This window comes from Mustela erminea, chromosome 16 (genome assembly GCF_009829155.1).
Source record: "Mustela erminea isolate mMusErm1 chromosome 16, mMusErm1.Pri, whole genome shotgun sequence".
Classification (NCBI taxonomy): Eukaryota; Metazoa; Chordata; class Mammalia; order Carnivora; family Mustelidae; genus Mustela; species Mustela erminea.
Window position 1 is genome coordinate 13,753,012 of NC_045629.1, and position 20,940 is coordinate 13,773,951.

Genomic DNA, 20,940 nt, shown 5'->3' on the forward strand with positions numbered 1-20,940 from the left:
ATTCTTTTACTTAGCATAATGTTTTCAAGGATTATCCATGCCATAGCATTTATCTGTACTTCATTTCTTTTTACTGGGGATAATTTTTTATTGTCTGGCTATACCACACTTTATCCATTCGTCAGTTGATGGACATGTGAGTTGTTTCTACTTTTTGGCTGTTATGAATAACATTTCTATGAACATTTGTGTACAAATATTTGTGTGCACATACATTTCCATTACTCTTCAGTGTATACCTCTGGTTTGGACTTGCTGAGTCACATGGTGACATGACCTTATGTCTAAACATTTGACGAGTTACCACGTTGTTTTCTAAAGTGACCGCACCATTTTATATTCCCACCAACAGAGTATGAATGTTCCGATTTCTACACATTCTCACCAATGCTTATTGATTCTAGCCTTCCTAGTGCATGTGAAGTGGTATTTTACTGTGGTCTTAATTTGCATTTCTTTGATGACTGGTGGCATTGATAGTCTTTTTTTGTGCTTATTGGTTATTTGCTTCTTTTCTTTGGAAAAATGTCTACTTAGATCTTTGTCACCTTTTAAAAATTGGGTTTTTGTCTTTATGACTGAGTTGTAATAATTCTTTATATACACTTTTAATACAAACCTCTCATCAGATATATTATTTGCAAAAATTTTATCCCATTCTGTGGGATCCGTTTTTTTTACCACATTCTTGCCAATTTTTGCAAACAAGTCAGCTGGGATTTTGACAGGGGTATGTTGAATCTGTAGATAATTTGGGGAGTATTACCATCTTTTAAAATCAAGTTCAATTCAATTCAATTTTTTATTCACTTAAAAAAATTTTTTTATTAAGTAATCTCTGTGCCCAACATGGGGCTCAAACTCATGACCCCACAATGGAGAGTCATGTGCTCTGCCAACAGAGCCAGCTAGGGACTCCAGGAGTATTGCCAGCTTAACAATAGTCTTACATCTTCTAATCCATGAATGTGAGATGCCTTTCCATTTATATAGTTCTTTAACTTCTGCCCACAATGTTTTATAGTTTTCAGAGTGTAAGTTTTACACTTACTTTGTTAAATTTATTTCTAAGTACTATATTTTTGTTGATGCTATTGGAAATGTACTATCTTAATTTCTCGTGTATTCTTTTCATTGCTATTGTATAGAAATACAATAGATTTTTGTATATTTCTCTTGTATCCTGCAACCCTGCTGAACTTGTTTATTAGTTCTAATAGTGTTTTTTAGTGGAGTCCTTAGGATTTTCTGTATACCAGATCATGTCATCTGCAAATAGAGATCGTTTTAATGCCCCCTTTCCAATCTGGGTGCCTCTTATTTAATTTCTTTTTTTTTTTTTTTAAGATTTTATTTATCTATTTGACAGACAGATCACAAGTAGGCAGAGAGGCAGGCTGAGAGAGAGAGGGAAGCAGGCTCCCTGTTGAGCAGAGAGCCCAATGCGGGGCTCAATCCCAGGACCCTGAGATCATGACCTGAGCTGAAGGTGGAGGCTTTAATCCACTGAGCCACCCAGGCGCCCCCCTTTTATTTCATTTCTTTACCTAATTGACTTGGCTAGAGATGATAAATTCTTGAGAGACAATATTAGGGATCATCATGACAAGTTACATGTCCTTCCCAAGCTCTCTATTCCTAAATGCCATCACTGAATGTTGCTAAGTTGCTAAGTTGTCATCCAGAATTTACTGCCAGGCCCAAAGGAGGAAAATATCGAAAGGCAGACAACAATGCTATAGCTAAACAAAAGCTTTCATTTGGGGTGCCTGGGTGGCTCAGTTGTTAAGTGTCTGCCTTTGGTTCAGGTCATGATCCCAGGGTCCTGGGATCGAGCCCCATATCAGGCTCCCTGCTCCGCGGGAAGCCTGCTTCACCCTCTCCCACTCCCCTTGTTTGTGTTCCCTCTCTCACTGTGTCTCCATCTTTCAAAGAAATAAGTAAAATCTAAAAACAAACAAAAACCCCAAAAGCTTTCATTTCTTTTACTTAAGTAGAAGAGCATCAGATCCTTATGCAACGTGGCAGCTTTAGAGAAAATAGCATCAGGCTGGCAGGTGGCAGTGTGTGTTTCCTGTCCAGGAGACAGCTGTGATGCTGTCTTTGTCTGTGACTTTGGGCCAAGAATGGACAGTGAAGCATAGTTTGTGTTGCTGCTTTTCCTCGGCCACTAGTGACAATCTGGCTATAGGTGAAAGGTAGCAATGAAAAAGTTATCAAGGGGAGTACATTTCAGTCTAAGTGGCCCTCCTCCAAACAGAGGACCACAGGTAGCCATGACGATTATTGATTTGCCATTAATTTGTTCAGTCTCTGGGTGAGGATGCTTCTTTTAAAACGGACAATCCAAGGGAAGTGAGGTCCAGAAAGAGATAGGTATTTGAAAGAAAGAAGTATGAATTTTCAGAGGCTTTGGGGTTGTAAGTAAATATTTTGGGGGTACGTGACTCTTTAAAGAGAATTAATCCAAAAATGTGCATGTCAGAGTACAAGCACCACAAGGCTGTGAACTGTGCCACTTCTGGAATAACAAAAGGCAAATGAGACCCTTAAGGAAATGGGCTGGCTTAGAATTATGAATCACTGAGCCCATTTCTTATAGTGATTAATGATGAATCTCTGTTTTAACTTTGGATGAAATAATAGGGCTGCATCTGAGGCACTCCATTAATCATCATAAGAATTAGGCTTGTGCCAATTCATTACTGCAGGGTCGACATGTGCTGAACAGTTGAGTCGAATTTCAGGAAGGGGTGAACTTTAGGCAAGGGCTGGCTTAAAAGAATGCAAACATTAGGGGTCTATTCTCTCCTGGATGGGTGGGGATTTATGAGTAGAGAATAAATTCTATTATAACATCCTTCATGTGGATTCCTTCTCTAGAAGCTTAACAAAACACTAACTACAAAGTCTTTTGGCTTTTTGGCATTCAGGGGCATGATACAATAGATAACCAACATGTGTCATAAAATCTGAAACTTTTATCTGTTTCTCACTTTGCACAGTTCATGTATTCAGAAAGTGATAAATGGTCTACTGGATGCTTGCATTTAGTGGGCAGGAACGTAAGCAAATTTAGCCTGTTGTTCTTTGAAGAGCAAATTCAGCCTTGCAAAATTTCTGTTTTTCTGAAAACTCTTTATTATAGAAAGTGAAAACTTGAGCTACAGGCAGCGTAAGGAAGGAACATGGTCCAGACGAACAAGAAGTCAGGCTGGTGTCATCATTTGGCCACTTCAAAGCTCTTACAGCTGAAAGGGAAGTTAAACAGTTGTTTCAGCAGTTTTAAGTTGATGTGCTTCAAAGCCTATGGAGAAAGCATGTATGTCTCCTTTGCAGTGGCCAGCAGTGTTGGCAAATCCAAGAGGAGTTCATGTGGTCCTTAACTCCAACAGACCTGATCTTGATAGAGGAGAAAAACTCATCCAAGTTACAAAAGAGATATAATGCTATATCTTAATGGTATTAGCTGTAGTAATCTTTAAGAATCATGAAACACACTTAAAGATCATCATTTGGAAACTTGGTTTATCCTACACAATCAAATCTTATGTGTGTGAAATCAAAATCATATGGGGTTTTTAAAAATCAAAGATTAGATCAGAATTTTAAAATTTCTTTTATTTTAGAAGACTAATAGAGATTTTCTGAAAGTAGCTTTTATCAATCTTTATAGGAAGAAAAATAAAAGGAAAGTGAAAAAAAAACCTGACTCACCTAGATACACCTATAAACCTATTGTACAGAGCTCTCTCACACACACACACACAATTTTGCATAAAGCTTCTATCACTGAAACTTGGTAACTTCTCAGCAGATTTCTCTGACCCCAGAGACTTCCTCATTCAGTGTATTTTTCATACCTACCAGAGAGAACGTCTTCCAACAGAGAACATATCTGCCTTCCTTAAAACTCCAGTGAGTGAAATATTAATGGTTCTTAGCTCCCAGAGCCTGGCATCTGAGGGTAGGGCAGTGGAGGACGGGGCCAAGGCGGCAGTGTGTGGCTGGGCTCCTCAGAGTGCCCAAACACCCTCTCTGTTCCGAATAAGGGCTCACAAATGCTTGCACAGATTCTAATTCATTAACACACTAATTTCAAGTCATGTATTACTACATGTTTTTATATGTATTTTCTTAATCCTAGGATATTAAAAATACAACTATTTTCACAGCAGAGGTGCCTGATCATTTTTTTTTTTAAACATTAAAAAGGGATCTTCATGCTCCCAAAAAAAGCTCCAAAAAATCAGCAGCTACAATGTAAAATACAAACTTTACACACATGAGCCGTCACAAACAACTTGACCCGTGGGACCCTTTGTCGTTCTTTCCACCTTCCACCCCCAGCTCTCTGGCTGCTTCCAGGAGTCTCCTTCTGGAAGCTGACTGGCATTTTCTCTGCAGAGACGTGTGCTCACACGCACGTGTGTGTGTGTGTGTGTGTGTGTGTCTGTCTGTCTGTCTTTCTCTACTGTTCCATCTCAGCAGTACTTCCATATTCTTGCATGCTGGAGTATTTTTTATATCATACAACCATTATTTGCCTGCCTGTCTACCCCACTAGACAGCCAATTCTGCCATGTCTTCTTCCTTGGAGCCCTCTTGCAACCATTTCCTCAGTGCAGTGGGCATCCCTTGTAGGCTCTTGGGTAAGGTTTGTTCAATTGAAATATATTTTATTTTAAAATATTTTATTTATTTATTTATTTGACAGAGAGGGAACACAAGCAGGGAGAACAGGAGAGGGAGAAGAAAGCTCCCCACCGAGCAGGGAGCCCAACTCGGGACTTGATCCTGGGACCCTGGGATCATGACCTAAGCCGGAGGCAGACCCTTAACTGACCGAGCCACCCAGGGTCCCCCAAACTACATTTTAAATATAAAGCTGGTGCTTGAATTCAGAAGTGGTAGGGGAAGGCCATAATCGAAACTCTCCCCTCTCCCCCCATCTAAACAGCCCATCAGCTCTAGGTGGGTGGCTAGCTGTGCTCTGAACAGCCAAATAAAACCTTTTCCAGAGTATCGAAGAGATGGCACACAGAAAAGACAGCTTGATCTCAAATCAACTGCAGTCAGGGCTCAGGCAGGTTTTGGAAGCCTAAAGAGAAAAACAATCCTGGGAACAGGCTTGAGATACAGGCTGCGCGTAGGAGAGCCAAACAACGAGGGCGGGAGGGTTAGAGATTAGGAAAATGAGCCCTGAGCCCAGGCCTGCAGCCCACACCGCAGAAGGAGTCTCCGGCACCTGGAGGCGGGCGGTGGATGGTTCGGGGTGGAGGCGCCCTGGGCAAGTTGACAAACGGCCCAGGTGCAGGCGGCTTGGACCGGCTTCGGGGAGGGACTTGGCCATGTCGAGACGCCAGATTTTGTTCCCTGGCGAGCAGAGGAGACACCGCGATCGAAATTTTACTCGGTTACCTCCCAGGTACTGCGAAGGTTATAGATAAGAATCAGCCGGATTCTGCTGTAAAGGGCCTGCGGTGCCATTGAAGAAAAAAGTCTAGGTTTCTTATCTCTGGATGCCTAGAGGCAAGCAGGGCGCCCTGTAGTAGTCAGGTGATGGCTGGAATGAATGGGTGAATGAGGAAATATTAAACACAAGTCCAAAGTCCCGAGTGTTAGCGTGCCTGAAGATGGGCTCAGGCAATGACAGTTCCCCCAGTTTTGAGAAAGAGGATTCAAAAGTATGGAAGTCACCCAAATGCTCCCCTCCCCCATTCCCCTATAGGATTGTCCTAATAGATTTTGGACACTTGGAGAGCAATATCCCTATTACCCTAACTGAGAAAGCAGTGCAGATAAAAACCAGGAGGACAACTTGAAACCATAAAAGGCAGGTCCCCAAATTAGAGAGAGTTAGAAATTAACCGAAGACCAGACAGAATGCAGTTAGAACACTTCCTTTTCACGGCCAAGTCTGATTTAATATCACGATGCATGAGGACTAACCTGGAGCTGGAGGCTGGTTCTCTGTGAAGAGAAGCATTGTATATTTATTTGAGAGCGCACACGCAAGTGGGAATAGGGAGGGGGACAAGTGGACTCCAAGCAGAGAGTGGGGTCTGGTTCGGGGCTCGATGTCACAACCCCGAGGTTGTGATCTGAGCCGAAATCAAGAGTCGGATGCTCAACTGACTAAGCCCCCAGGTGCCCCTTGGCACAGGATTTTTAGCACAGAAACATGGCGGAAGGAAGGCAAATGTCATTAGAACAGCTTTGGAAATATAGCCCCCACTGTGCAGTTGTCCAAGTTCAAGTTATTGCTTTTTGCTCTCCATCGCCTACAGCTCTGAACCAACATGTTCATATGTTCTCTGGTTATTTGTATGCTGACATTTAACTCACTCAACAAATGTTTATGGATGCTTCCTGCACATCAGGCCCCGCTCAGGCACTCGGGATTCATCAGGGAACAAAACAGATGGGAGTTTCTGCTCTTCTGGGTCTTCGTTTCAAAGCCAACAAAAATCTAAAATATTAGTGGCAAATATGCTATGATTAGCTAAGTTTTTCCTTCACCGAGGAAGGAGTGCCACTTGACTGGGACTTTTCTATGCCATTCATTTCTTTATCGTTGGTTACTTGGACGATTTGTTAATTCTGGTGTCCAAAAGCTAAATGGCTCCATAGATAACTTCTACTTCAATTGATTCCAGTCTCTTTGCACACGCTTTCTGTTCTTGTCTGTCTGTGTACGTGCGTCTTTCTCTGCATATATACACATAAACTCAGATATGTGCCTCCCTAACAACATTTGGAAAGACAGAAGCAGCATATATTATGACACTTAAGTGTATAAGCCTAAGTAAGTCTATTACAACTTCTAAAGACTCTTTTAAGACCCAATCAGGCTAACTATGAATCCTAATCCAAGGGTTGGGACTTTCTTCTGATTTTTTAGCTCCTTTCCTGTTATAAGCCTTTCATTTAGGTATGTCCTTGTTGATCTGTTAGTACAAAGCTTGTCCGTGAGGCTGGGGCTTACCATTAGGGAAGGCTCTTTTTTCTTTAAGGGGAAGTGGACCTGCTGTGTCAGGGTTTAGGAGGTTTCCAATTCAAGCCTAGGATTTTTGGTTTGCTCATCTCTCTTGGTTCTAAGCCATGTTGCCTTAAGTAGGAAAAGAGCTCTTCCTGCGAGGGCAGAGAGCATTTGACTGTGTGAGATGCCTGGCGGGAGGGAAAGGGTGAGTGGGGATTTTTCCCAAGCTTTTAGGATTCGCATAGGTAATTTTCTATTTGGGGTTTTTCCCCTTGGGGAGCCTCTGGGTGAGGAGCTGGTGTGATGGAGGAGAGATTTAAGGGGTCCCACTCGGCGTGGATTGCAGAAGCTGTATGTGCCCTGGCCCAGGGCTCACACTGAGCCCATGTCCTGTTTCTTTCAGTCACCTCTGTGTGACCTTCCACTCATTTGTAGTAAAAGGAAGGTACTACTACTCTTACAGGGTTGTTCTGAGGTCTAAATGAAGTAATTTCCATACAAGAGCCTGGCACCTGGGAACTATTAAAGTGGATGGTGTTAGGGACCCATCCTGGGTTGCCAAACGAAGCAACTAAAAATGCAGGGTGCCCAATTAAGGTGGGATTTCAGATGTGCAGAGGCTACGTTTGAGTTAAAATACATAAATAGAACATAAACTGTAATAAACTGTAAAATGTAAAATAAAAATATCATCTATTAATATAAATGCAAATATTTTAGTGTAAATATTGCAGGGGGCATGCTGATATTAAAGAATTATCCTTTGTTCATCTGAAATTCAAATGGAATTCAAGAGGCAACACTGGAACTACCTCATTTCTTCTCTGGGCTGTGTCCTCACTCTCAGCTGCCCTGAGTGTGGGCTGCCAATGGGCCCCAGCTGCCCCTTTCTTCTTAGGGCTCTGGTTGAAAAGTGTGTGTGGGGGGGGACCTGGATGGAGGGCATGTCACATGAGGAATTAAGGTTTCTTTCCTCCCCCTTCCAATGGCAGCAGCCTGTGGCTCTGAGTGGCAGGACACACAAAAGACCAGCCGCCTTTTCTCTGGGAGGGACCCCATCTGTGTGTGGTTTGTGCTGGAGAGCTGCCCTAAGGGGCCAGACAGCAGCCAGGGAACCACGACCACATCCCACATCCCACATCCCACACCTTTCTCTCCCTGCTTCTGAGACCTGTTTCACAATCATTTCACAAGAATCCTGTTCCCAAGCCCTGTTTTAGGTTGGAAATCAAGCTAAGGCAGCTAGCTATCAATGGATATGGGGTTTTTCCCCTCCTGTAATTAAAAAAACTGTGAAGATCCGTAAAAATAGGTAGGACTTTTTTTTTTGAAAAAAAAAAAAAAAAAGCAATGATGCTTAAGAGAATATATTTAGATATTAATAAATAGCTTTTGCTGTGCTTAACCCAGAAAATTCAGAAATCTGAAATTAGAAGAATATGCTTACAGTGATGAGCTCTGATAATGTACAGTATTGTTGAATCATTATACTGTATACCTGAAACTAACATAACACTGTGTGTTAATTATACTTCAATTAAAAAATTTATATCTTTTAAAAATCACAATGTTTTGTTAGAGTACTAAAATTCTGTCTGTAATGACGGTTCACAAAAGTAAAAATGCTTTTCTTCCTCCAAAAGTCACTATCCTTTTCCCAAGAGAAGGATGATGACACAGTATTTATTTTGTTATGTTTTTGGAATTTACTTTCTTTCTTAAAAAGATTTATTTACTTTTTTTGAGAGAGAGAGAACACAAGCAGGGAGGAGGGGCAGAGGGAGAAGGAGAAGCAGACTCCCCTCACTGAGCAGGAAGCCCAATGAGGGGCTCCATCCTAGGATCCTGGGATTATGACCTGAGCTGAAGGCAGATGCTTAACTGACTAAGCCACCCAGGCACCCCATGGAATTTACTTTCAATGTAAATAGATATGTTGGATATTGTATTACCTTCCAGATTTGGCATGGAAATTTTTAAAAAAGATTTTATTGATTTATTTGACAAAGAGAGAGAGATCACAAGTAGGCAGAGAGGCAGGCAGAGAGAGTGGGGGACGCAGGCTCCCCGCTGAGCAGAGAGCCCGATGTGGGCCTCAATCCCAGGACCCTGAGACCATGACCTGAGCCGAAGGCAGAGGCTTAACCCACTGAGCCACCCAGGTGCCCTGGCATGGAAAATTTGAGTGTGGAAAAGAAATGGAAAGCAGTGTTCATCTGTGGTTTCAACTTTTACATTTAAACTTCAATGCAATTGAAATTTATTAGCAAGTTGTTCTATCTCTGTTGAAAATTTTCACATTGATTTGAATAATACCATCATAATCTGTTTATATGTGAATCTGTTTCTGGTCTTCTGTTCCATAAATCTTTCTACCTAGTTGTGGCCATTAGCATGTAGTGTTAATTACTCTGATTTTAAAACATGTTTCAGTATGTGGGACAGTGAGTCTTCCCTTGTTATCTATCTATTTATTTATTTATTTATTTATTTATTTATTTATTACTATTTTTGGTGATATATTTGTTCTATCAAATAAGTTTAAAAATTGTTTTCATAGGTTTCAAATATTTTCTTGCAATTTCTATTGAAGTTGTATTAAATTTATAGATATTTTGTAGAGACCTGGCATTTATTTTTGTTGTAGGATATTTTCAATTACTAAAGCCCTCTTTTAGCAACCCCAGTAAAGTTTCTTCACATCAGCAGTGCAGATTTCTTGTTAAATATCACCTAGGTATTGTATTGTATTGCATTGTATTGTATCTATTCTATTCTATTATTTGCTATTATAAGTAAGATCGTCTCTTTGTTATATCCCCAATGACTTTAAAGAGAAGGAAAAGGAAGAAGTAAACATAATTTGTAATCTTGTCCCCTAGTGTGACCCCCATATTATTTTAGTGTGAATTTCTCCATGCTGTTCGTGCACATTCACACACACATAAAGAGGTTCCAAATTTTTCCTCTGGAACATTCCTGAATTCTCAGAATAAAACTTACTTAATCATGGTGTATAATATCATTAATACGCACTTGATTAAGCTTGCTAACATGTAATGCACAACTTCATGCATTCCTATTGCGATAAGAATTGTTCTACCATTTTCTCTCTTTTTCAGTATTATCTTTCTAAGAATTCACATCATAGCTCTGCTGTGTTGATCAAAATTGCAGAGCTTCCCACATTTTATAAAACTTTGGAAGAATTCAACTAAGCAGAGCAATAACATTTTCCTTGGAGATTTCAAATAATTAGGCAATTAAAGCATTATAGGTTCATACTACATATGTACTTCTGCAAGAGATTAGAAACGAGATGTTGGCTGCCTTTTTCAAAATATTTAGGGTCGGAGATAAGTAAGAGACGGTCTAACAGGTTAGAAAGGTGGAAGAAAATCTGAACTTGGCTGTGAACCCCAGGCTGGAAAAGCAATAGGACTTGCAAAGCTTTGGGGTTCGACCTGGTTGTGGGTCCCGGAACTCCGCAGCAGGTGCCACTGGGCTCATGATTGTGCACTGCCTTTATCAATCTGTAAAACACACCAATCTTCAAAGCAGTGACAACTGAATAAGCTGTTTCTGTGGGAATTTGGAGAGTTCTAAACACAAGCAGAAGTCTGGGATGACTGGCAGCAGAGAACCATGCCTTTGGGGAAGATATTTCTCCCCTTTCTGTGAGGACTGCTGCCCTGCTCTGATACACGGAGAATTAGCCGTTTGGGGAGCCCAAGGTTAGGAGGCGTGTGGTGGGAGGGAAGTGCCCACAGTGGTTACCCTTCACAGGGGCGGTCCTGAGCTCCCACACACGAGAAACAGAGTGAGGCAGATGGCCCTGCGTGACGGCACTGACAATTTGGTCCTGGAACGCATGGGGGCATCCGTGGGAACCCCCAAACTCATGGCAGGTGGTTGTGGGTAATGCAGGGAGAGGGGCAGAGGGATTTGTGAGCAGAAACAAGAATAGGAAATTTGGGTTAATGTTGTAAAAGTGCCCTCATATATGTCCATAGGTTGCTGAGCCCTGGGGGATATCCAGATTAGAGGAACATCACCTTCTGGGGGTGCCTTGTTGGCTCAGTCGGTTAAGCGTCTGCCTTCAGCTCAGGTCATGATCCCAGGGTCCTGGGATCAAGTCTGACGTCAGGGTCCCTGCTCGGTGGAGAGTCTGCTTCTCCTTCTATCCCTCCCCCCTACTCATTGCTCTCTCTCTCTCTTTCTCAAAATAAATAAAATCTTTTAAAAAAATAAGAAACATTATCTTGTGTGATGCAGACAAGTCAAACTATGCTAAGAATAACAGTGAAGAAGATATTTTTTGAGGTGGGTACTGGTGGGCAAAGCCAGGTGGGGAAGGAGCCTACCTTGGACTTAAACTTGCTAATTCAGCCGGCTGGAAGGCAGCTTTCTATCACGTTATCTGGGAGATCACCGAGCTGCCCATACTTCACTCTGTCCATGCAAAAAAGACAAAGGGCCAAAAATCAAGTTGGCTTCCGGATGTTTTTCAAGGAAGCAAATTTCAGAATCAGGAGACATGCAGCCCATGGTCACCAGGAAGTGACGCCCCTGATGGATAGGACACTTGCATGGTAACCCCAACTCCACCCTACCACAGATCCGAGCTCACATCCTGACAGTCCCGGGGCCGTAGGGAAAGACCGTGGTGTGTCCCGCGAATTTGGTTCCAGGAGACAAAACAAACAAACAAACAAACAAACAAAAAACAGATGGGGCACCTGGGTGGCTCAGAGGGTTAAAGCCTCTGCCTTCCGCTCAGGTCATGATCTCAGGGTCCTGGGATCGAGCCCCGCATCAGTCTCTCTGCTCAGCAGGGAGCCTGCTTCCTCCTCTCTCTCTGCCTGCTTCTGTGCCTACTTGTGATCTCTGTCTGCCAAATAAATAAATAAAATCTTAAAAAAAAAAAAAGATGGCATATTTTTGACAACAGATGATTCTAAAGGCCTTTTCAGAGTTTATTCATTCTATAATCTGTGTAACAGTTCAATGTACTAAAGCTTTTCACTCTTACTCATATCGAAAGCTAAGCCATTCCAAACTGCACGTTTCAAAACCCGTCAGCCAAAACCCTGAAAACCTCTGATGTCTAAAAGAGCCATTCAACAACTGTATTTATTCTTTTCATCAGGGATCAGCCAACTTTTCCTGTAAAGGGCCAGGTAGTAAATATTTTAGGCTTTGTGAGCTTGTAGCAACGACTCAACTCTGTACTTTTGTTTCGAAAGTAGTCACAGGCGATTTATAAATGAATGAACATGGCCATGTTCCAGTAAACCTTCACTTATGGATAACGAATTTAAATTTCATATAACTTTCACAGGTCATGAAAAGTTATTCTTCTTGTGTTTCTTTCCAATTATTTAAAAACGTGAAACTCTTCTTAGCTCCCAGGCTGTACAACAAGAGGGGGCTAACCATAGTTCATCAACCCCTGCTCTACCCTCACAGAAGTCTCATTGGCTTTATGAGCCGGTATACATACAGTCCTCCGGTAGGACCAGCCTGACCTGTCAAAATAAAATGAAATGGCAGAAAAAGCTCGATGTGAATTTGGGAAACGTCATATAAGCAAAGAGCCCTCTGCATTTTGAACTGACAGGTCCTTCTACGCAAATGCTCCGAGATAGTGACTTTGACAAAAATGATGTCTGGTTCCTAAATAAAACCCCTCTTGCACCAGTGGTTCAAAAGGAAAAAAAAAAAAATCAATGATCAAGTAGTTTTTTGTACTGCTGAACTCAGTGCAATGGCTGAGCAAGTGTCTTCCCCTTTGGGCCAGATGTTGAAAGTGTCACCTGATATATCATCCTGAGGTTAAAAAGAAATGGCTGAACTCGAAACATGTATCTACCAAGAGTTCTAGAAAAGCAAAGAAGAATTCTTGGTCTATGAAATATCTTACCAATGTTGAAAGAAAATAAATGAAATCTTCCTCATGTCAGCCATCTCAAATCTCCAGATTCCCCTTGTGTTTTTGTGGGTTCTAAGTAACAGCCTCAAGTCACTGAATACTACATTCAAACGCCCCATTAAAAACCACAAACAAAAATAAAAGCAGGGCTCCTGGGTGGCTCTATCGGTTAAGCGTCTGCCTTTGGCTCAGGTCATAATCCCAGGGTCCTGAGATTGAGTCCTGTATGGGGCTTCCTGCTCAGAGGGGAGCCTGCTTCTCCCTCTCTCTCTGTCACTCCCCTTGCAGGTACCTTTCTCTCTCTCACACTTTCTTGCTCTCGCTCCCCTTAAATAAATAAATAAATAAATAAGAATCTTTTTGTAAAAGCCCCAAACAAAAATAAAACCAAAAAACTTCCAGTGTCTTCATGATCATGTAGGACAGCCTTGGAAGATTCGAAAAAAATCTCTTGAGTATCTTAAAAACACGATGTAATTTTTTGGATTGTCATTTTAAAAAATGGTAGAAGGGTCAAGAGTCGGAACGAATTGAGGCATTAAAATTCCCATAAGCAGGGATGCCTGGGTGGCTCAGTCAGTTAAGGGTCTGCTTCTGGCTTGGGTCATGATCCCAGGGTCCTGGGATCGAGGTCCATGGTGGTCTCACTGCTCAACGGGGAGTTTTCTTCTCCCTCTGCCTCTCTCCCTGGCTTATGTTCTCTCTCTCTCTCTGTGTGAAATAAATAAATAAAATCTTTAGAAAAATAACATAAAATTCCCATAAGTAAAAAGAACAACAACAACAACACAGACCTCGGTGAAAATCTCTTTGGATTTAACTATAAAACCCTTTGCAGGCTCTGACACCACCTTCCGTAGCAACGACTGGACCTCTTCCGGTCTATTGCTGATAGACCTGACTTTGACATAATGGCCCCGGTAGAGGGAGCGGATTTGGTTTCTCTGAAGCGGCTGCTAGCTACCAGCGCAGAGCAAAGTACGGAGAAAGACAGACTATGATAAAGATACTGGGTTTTGTCCAGGGCGCTTGCTACTGCGGACTCTTTGTGGACACCACCCCTACTGGCTGGAATGGGGACTTCATAAGCACTGTACTTGATCTTTGCAATTGTGCAAAATGCCAATTTTTTCCCCTCAGGTGCCTGATCAGGCCAGGGAAATGGTTCGCAAGGAATTCAGCGAAAAACATTTTTCTGGCATCCCAGCGGTAAACCTTTGCAAATTTGGATTTTGGCTCTCTTTCTTGCTGAATCCTATTGATCCATTTGCTTACAACATGAGAAAGCCACTGGCTTCTCTTAAAAAAATAAAATAAAATAAAAATGAGCAAACCATGTAATGAAAGACCACATAAAAGGGTGAGAACTTGCTCTTTTGAATTTTCAGACGGTTGCGAAACTGATAAAGCGTTAGCCCTGGGGGACGTACAACATACTTCCAGATACAGCTTCAGCCCTTTCCGGGATAAGAAGGATGCTTGACTCCGTGACGATTTTAAGCACAGAAAATGTAACTTCCTGTGTGCGCTGTTAACGTTGATGGGCATTTCCGTTTTTTAAGTTTTGGCCTGCTTTTCACAAGTTGCTGAAAACAGAAGAGGTATCCAGTGCTTGAAAAAGTTTCATGGTTTGTACCTCCTTTTCTAGAGAACATGAAAACATTTTAAGGTAAAGTCAAACAGTAAGTTTGTAACTTTATCGCTTGGTGGCTGTCAGGCTAACTTCTTCCCTGACACATGTCTTTTTAATTTTTTAAAAGATTTTATTTATTTATTTGAGAGAGAGAGAGAGAGTGAAAGAGAGAGAAAGCACGAGCATGAGCAGGATGAGAGGTGGAGGAGAAGTAGGCTCTCTGCTGAGGTAGCCCGATGTGGGGCTCGATCCTGGGACTCCACATGACCTGAGCTGAAGGCAGACGCTTTAAGCGACTGAGCCACTCAGGTTCTCTTCTTCCCTGATTTGGAGTAAAAATCATTTTGGCTTTTTGTGACTGAGAACGTTACAACAAATGCATTTGTTATGCTATTCAGCTAAAAAGTACATGTGGGAGATTTCAAACTGTGGCCGGGATTTCCTTTTTTAACTGAAAAAGTTTTGCAGAAAAATTTTCTAAATCTTTTAATGTTTTCCATGGTTTCAAAATAATAGAAACATGTATTTTTTTTTTCTTTCTTTCATTAGCAGTTTAACAGGAAAGTTTGCTCCAAAAAATTCGGGCAGGCAATGCCATGCTGACTTGGGTCATTCTTTTGTAGTTTTATAATTTCAGATCAGTCCATGTTCATGGACTAAACTCCATGAAGAGACAGCCTTGTGGAGCTCATGTAAGTGACCACAGCTCTCTTGGTCAGGCCAGTGTTGGCCTCCACTCAGACTTTACGTGGTGTGTTTACACTAGGGCTCTACATTCGCTTTGGAACAGCCTGATCACCAAACCAGACAAAAAGAGAGTTGGGGCAAAGGTAATAGGGCAGAAGTGATTGCTTCTGCTTTTCTTTAGCACCAAACGTGCAAAAAGAAAAAAGAGTAGATTTTGGTCTTCAAGAGGGGTTTAAAAACTTTTTATTCTTACACAACAAAGGCAACAGAGACAAAAAGACTCTGACTTTCAAAGCACAAACTTATCTGCTTAAAAAAAAGAAAGAAATGGATGAGATTCAATCTTATAAAGAAGTCACTGAAACTTTAGTACAATATCCAGGAGTTTAGGAGTGACAACGATCACTGTCCTTTGTGGTTCTATTTTTGCATTCGAACATTTGCCAAAGAACACACTCTCCAGTTCAAAATCACTGAGTTTTAAAACAGTGATTCCGATGAAGGCAATGACAACATTCCCCAACCACAGGATTGAGGAGGTCTTAAAAACACGCCAACTACTGAATCTAAGATTCTACAATTAGCTGCTTATTGTTCCCTGGAATGAGATGAATCATTTCCAAAGTAATCGCTTGTTTGACCGAGTGGAGTTGCATTTCTTTGTTTTAAGCCTGGTTTGTGCGTGTCTAGACAAAGTCTTCATTTCTTACAAATGAACCATGTGATTGTCACATATGTTTGATCAAAAAAATTTTTTTTTTTCCCTAACAGCTCCTTTATCTTGTTCCCTTTCTGGTCAAGCTTGTCTATTTCCCCAAAACATTAAACTGTCATGTATTACTCTTGTTCCTTAGGCCCTTAAAACGAAAGAGCCAGACTCAAGCACTTACCAGCTTGGGGTCTTGCCGAAGCCACTTAATGACTGCTGAGCCTCAAATTCCTGACCTGTTAGAGCGCCAGGCATGCAATCATTCATTCTTTTAAAGATTATGGGATGTCTACTAGATGTTGGGCATTGGGCACCCAAAGATAAATAAGACGCAGGCTTATATTATTACTTATATTATTATTAACTTCGGGCCGATGCTAGAGTGGAGGGAGGCATGCGTGAAGGCACTAAGTGCTGTAAAGTCTTGCCAAGTGCCTCCTACAATGAATGGAGGTAGAGGTGGGGGTGATTGGCTCTATTTGGGGACAAGAGGAGCGGGGAGTGTCAGAGAAGGTTGACAGAGGACAGTGAACACTGTTTGTGAAAGTCCTTGACTAATAATAATAGCGAACAATCATGTAGCCCTTACCATGTGTTAGGCGCTGGGCTGGGCACATGAACACTTCATCTCAGCTTAACATAGGTCTTTGGTACTTAGTGTTATTATCCCTGAATTGTTGAGGACATTGGGGCTGACAGAGATGAAGCAACTTGTACAGGGTCACACAATCAAAAGGACAACTTCAACAAGAACCCCAGATCCCCGGCTTTTAAGGACCCAACCTCATTGGATCCCCCTTTCTTTGCTTTGGTATTGCAAACACTTCATCTTGGTCTACTTCCTGCACCTACCGTTGTGTCTGGTGCGGGGGTGAGGGCTGGGCCAGGGGGACTGGGCTACGAAGTGACCCTTCCAGGCTAAAAGGGTCAGAGTTTCCCATAAGGAGTTACTTGAAACTAAAACTAAAAACATTATGTAAATTCAGTTCCTCATTTTGGTTTGTTTCTTCCAGATGAAATTTCTTTTCTCATTTGGTTCAAACTGATGGAAAGGGATATTGGTGATTTTTTTCCCCATTTAAGATCCAAGATGAAAAGAACCATGAGTCACATGGTAAGAGGCAAATGACTCTCATTCTTGGGAGAGTTGAAGTCAACAAGCAACAAACTTTCAGCTATTGTTTAAATTCAGTCCAAAGGGATTTTCTCATGTAAAGAACTCCCATTGTTTTATTTCAGGGTCAGAATAATTTCCTACTTAGTACTCAGGGAGGTTTTTTGTGAGGGAATTTAAAAAAGAGATATGCAAATATGCTGGGGAGATTAATAGGAAGACACAGCTACGAGACACACAAAATGAAATACTATGACAGATAATATATTTTAGTTTGATTTTCAACATTATATAAATGCTCTTAATTAATATTAAAACAACAATTAATGAGAAATAGCCTTGTTAGTTTGATAAATGGAGTAGAGTCTTTTTCAAGGACATTTTTTTTTCTGATTTCAAATGTAATATACTTTATTGTGGATGATTTGGAAATGAAAGATAAGTATACCAAGAGATGGAAATCATTTCTTTATCTAGAAGCTCTAGAAACTATCCTTAGGGACCTGCTGTGAACTTTGTGGAGATCCATCCTGCCTGGCTTGCTGGCTTTATGGCACATTCCCCTTTATCTCTATCTCTTTGCACACAGGTACATTGCCTGGTGCGAAATAGATGGTCCGTATGTTTGCTATTGTTGTAACCTGAATTATTATATACGTCCTCATTTTACAAAATTGGAATCATGAAGTGTATCAGTTTTGTAGCCAGTGGGACTGATGGTATTAAAGAAATATTAAAAGAATCTGGGGTGCCCAGCTGGCTCAGTCAGTAGAGCATGCCACTGTTGATCTCAGGATGGTGAGTTCAAGCCCCATGTTGGGCGTGGCAGCTACTTAAAAAAAAAAAAAAGAAAAGAAAGAACAAAAGAGATTTTTAAAATAATCCAATACATTGTATTATAGGGGTTCTATGTATTGCAAGAGTCAGAAACTCCCACTCATTCCTTTTGAAGTCTAGGGAAAGGTTCACTTTTTTCCCATGGCCAAATCTGGGGGTTCAATCAAAATTGTCATCACTTTCTTCCTCTCATTTTTCAGCTCAGCTTGTCTCTGTCTTTTGTTTGCAGATCGGAGTTAGTCTCTTCCTGCTTCACACAGCCTTTCTCTAAATTGCTGACAAGCGTTGAGTTGGTGTTCCCACCGTTGGTGACGCGAGGAGAAGAAAGGCTGTCTTTCCTCCGGAGTCTGACCCGTGGCAGGAGGACTCGGATTGGCCACGCTTAGGTCACGCCTACATCCTGAACCAATCACTGGGTCCCTGGATGCCCTTTGAGAGTTGGCCTGGGATCTGTTCCTCCCCTGCTGGCCATGAGGGCTGTTTGTTGGTGGGCTTCAAATGAGCGTGGTGGCTTCACCCCCCCTATAGGAGTGCAGGAGTGGAGAAAGAGCCTCCGGAAAGAAACAAACTGACAAAAAGAGGAGGGTTGCTAAGAGCACCCGGCAAACAGAACTTCAGCAACCAGAGTCGCCTCTCTCCATTCTTAATAAAACAATTGGGGGCACCTGGGTGGCTCAGTGGGTTAAAGCCTCTGCCTTCGGCTCAGGTCATGATCCCAGGGTCTTGGGATCGAGCCCCGTATCGGGCTCTCTGCTCACCAGGGAGCCTGCTTCCTCCTCTCTCTCTGCCTGCCTCTCTCGTGACTTGTGATCTCTGTCTGTCAAATAAATAAATAAAATCTTTAAAAAAAATTTGTGATTCAGCTTAGAATTAAGTGTCAGATTTATATGTTTTAGAATAAAAAGATATCTATAGAGTGGAGGAAATAAAAAATACTTAAAATGATTTTTACATTTTTAATTAATCATTAACTGGAAGATGCCTGATGATCTTTTGTGGAATACTGTACAGATAATTGATAACACACTGACTATTTGGAGCTGAATTGATTAATTGCTGATATATCTTACCCTTTAGGATTTATATATTTTTCTTTCATTGTACATTCCAATTGGATATTCATTATCAAACAGCGTCCTTGCAAAGTCCAAACAAGAATCCTCTCCCCTCATTCTTTTTCAAGATATACTGTCTTGTTTTATAAACCATATAAAATAAAGTCTGTTAGCAATTAAAAAAAAAAACCATTGTGTCTATTAAAGGACCATTTCAATGAGTAGGTAAGATGGGAGATAGTTGTTCTTTAAGTTTTTGCCAAAGGGATTTAAAGCAATATTTATTGGAAATGTTTTAAATACACACAGAAGATCTAGAGAGCAACAATAGTGGAAAAAACAGTTATTTAAAACACTCATTAACCAAGTGCCATGAACCGTTCCGTTGATCGGTTTCTTTATCATTAAAAAAAATTTTTAATTGAGGTATCGTTGACACACAATGTTACATTAGTTTCAGGTGTAAAGCATAGCGATCACAACTCTGCACTTCAGGGTAAGTTCTCACCATCCGTCACCATACAACATTATTGCAATATCACTGACTATAGTCCCTGAGCTCTACCTTCCATCCCCATGACTTATTCATTCCCTTACTGGAAGCCTCTATTTCCCCATCCCCGTCACCCATTTACTCACCTTACTTTCTCCCTGTTTTGGGCAGTTTGTTGGTTCTCTGTATTTATGAGTCTGTTTCTCTTCTTGAGTTTGTTCTTTCGGTTTTGTTTTAGATTCGGCATATATGTGAAATCACATGGTGTCCGTCTTTCTCTGACTGATTTCACTTAGCATATAATACCCTCTATGTCTAGCCATGTTGTTGCAAATGGCGGGTTTCATTCTTTTCTATGGCTGAGTAATATTCTATTGTATATGCATACCACATCTTCTTTACCCATTCATCTAGCACTTAGGTTGCTCTATTCCTTGACAATTGTAATAATGCTGCCAGTAAACATAGGGGTGCATGTATCTTCCTGAATTAGTGTTTTCATATTCTTTTGGTAAATATCCAGTAGCAGAATTACTGGATCGTATAGTAGTGCTATTTTTAATTTTTCGAAGAACCTCCATACTGTTCTTCACAGTGGCCACCCCTATGTACCTTTTGACCAAGAGCACATGAGGGTCCCCTTTCCCCCACATCCTCACCAACACTTGTTATTTCTCATCTTGTCTTTACTGGCCATTCATTATTTTCTTAAAACAAGATTTCTGGTGTCAGCATAACCAAATACATGATTTTTAAAGGTCTTACAGTATATAATCACCTAGATCTAGAGCCATTTCCTAGTAGTCATACCAGATCTATGCACAGATATATCCAGATCTCAATGAATTTTCATTATCTGATTTGTTCTAGGAAGTCATTTAGGCACTAAGGGATGAGGCCTACATTGCTCTGTGGACACATGGGTTAGCTTTTATTCTTTATGATCTTTCAGATGTTTCAAATAAATTACTTCATAGTGCCTTAAGGTCAGAACTGGCCTGAGTTTGGTCTGTTTGGTTTATCTTGATCATCTGTGTCTTTTTCTGAAATCTTTTCATCCACGTGTAGGGTTCCTTCTTCCATATTCTTTCCCGCCTAGATTATTCTATCTTCTTCATGGTCCCAGGGTCCTGCATCCAGAAACCCTGATTTGATAAGTTACGGTATGAAATCCAGGATCCGGAGTTGAAAATGGCACAGGATGAGTGTTGGAGCAAACACCAAGCCTGCCTTCTACCCACGCTCTCTCCTCTCTGCTCTGGTGCTTCTCAACTTGTTAGGGTACTTTGTTCAGGCTTGACTTTCAATAGCTTCACTGATAACATGAATATGCTTTTCATTTTTTTGTAGTATGTACTTTCCTTTTCACCCTCCAGCCCAGACCCTTGAAAAGAGGGTTTTGCTGAACAGATACCTTTCACAGCAAGCCACTGGGGTGACCCCTTTTCTTACCATCACAAGAGTTGACCCGGTCTCAGTATGTTGTAGGAACAAGTAA

General features: G+C 41.3%; 1 long non-coding RNA gene across 2 annotated transcripts; it reads right to left on the reverse strand.

Moving 5' to 3' along the window:
- Positions 1–5,412: 5,412 nt before the first annotated feature.
- On the reverse strand, positions 5,413–19,786 carry LOC116575458. Of its 2 annotated transcripts, XR_004279787.1 has the most exons (4): positions 19,589–19,786; positions 14,352–14,558; positions 11,347–11,427; positions 5,413–6,472 (listed from the first exon to the last, which is right to left on the reverse strand). It is a non-coding gene; the product is annotated as an uncharacterized LOC116575458 (long non-coding RNA). The 2 variants fall into 2 exon arrangements; XR_004279786.1 differs by lacking the exon at positions 14,352–14,558.
- Positions 19,787–20,940: the final 1,154 nt, after the last annotated feature.